Source organism: Xylocopa sonorina, unplaced genomic scaffold (genome assembly GCF_050948175.1).
Source record: "Xylocopa sonorina isolate GNS202 unplaced genomic scaffold, iyXylSono1_principal scaffold0085, whole genome shotgun sequence".
NCBI classification, from domain to species: domain Eukaryota; kingdom Metazoa; phylum Arthropoda; class Insecta; order Hymenoptera; family Apidae; genus Xylocopa; species Xylocopa sonorina.
Genome location: NW_027490156.1, coordinates 301,861 through 303,021, shown reverse-complemented (window position 1 = coordinate 303,021; position 1,161 = coordinate 301,861).

The window sequence follows — 1,161 nt, the reverse complement described above, 5'->3', positions numbered from 1 at the left end:
ACGCCGCGAATTACCGGGTATCATAACTCGCTTCACGATATAAGATACAATATACAATATGCGACACAAGAAATGGGACGCTTTAGCGAATAAGCTCTCACGTTCTCTTCTTCAGGTTCCTTGAATTCGCTGGTGGTTCGCAGGTCTCCTGCATCCTACTCGGGGCCCCTTGGTGGAGTGGGCTGTAGGCTTCGGTATTGTTCGGGTCCATCGATCAGTGGATTTCGGCGATTTCCTCTTCTAGCCCCCTTGGGTGTCCCTGAGGGGATCCTCCTGATCATTTAAATTGCGTAGCGCCTCGCGCACCGCGCTCCCATGGCCTACCTGCAGGGCCGCTGGACTTTTGACTCCTCTTTAGGGGGTTAAGGATAGTTGAAGACCTTCTCAAATCCCAGAGCATTATAAAGCACAAAAGCAGATAAGCATAATGTGATGCATAGAGCTTTACAACCTTCTAACTTACATTGAACTGTTTATACGAAATGCGATACTGCGGTGCATGAAGCATGACGAATTAAATGCTTCGGCACCTGGACATCTAGAAACGCTATCACCGGGCAAGAAAGTGTAGGGTTCACACTCAATTCATGTGCAGAAGCAGATAAACATAACGCGATGCTATGAATATTACATCTTATCATGAAATATAGAAGTAACATGCGCAGCCGCGTTTTACGAAGCATTAGAACTCTATTGCTTCTAAACCTTCAGATATATAAACGATATTCCGTAGCAAGGAAGTGCTGCATTTACATTCATTTGAAGTGTAGGGGAGATATACATAACGCGTTGCATTGAAATTTCATCTTATCATGTGACTTAGAACTGATATGCGATATCGCGTTTTATAAAGAGTTAGAAATCCATTGCTTCGATGCGTAGACATCTAGAAACGCAATTACCTAGCCAAGAAGTGTGGCATTTGCATTCTTTTGAAGTTTCGACGAGGTATACATAACACTTCGCAATTAATATTATCTCTTATCATGAAACATGGAAATGAGATGCGATATCGCGATTCAAAAAGCATTAGAGCTCTATTGCTACGATGCGTAGACATCGGCAAACGCTATTTAATAGCAAGGAAGTGTCGCATTTACATTCTTTTGAGGTGAATACGAGGTATACATGACACTTCGCAATGAATATTATGTCTTATCA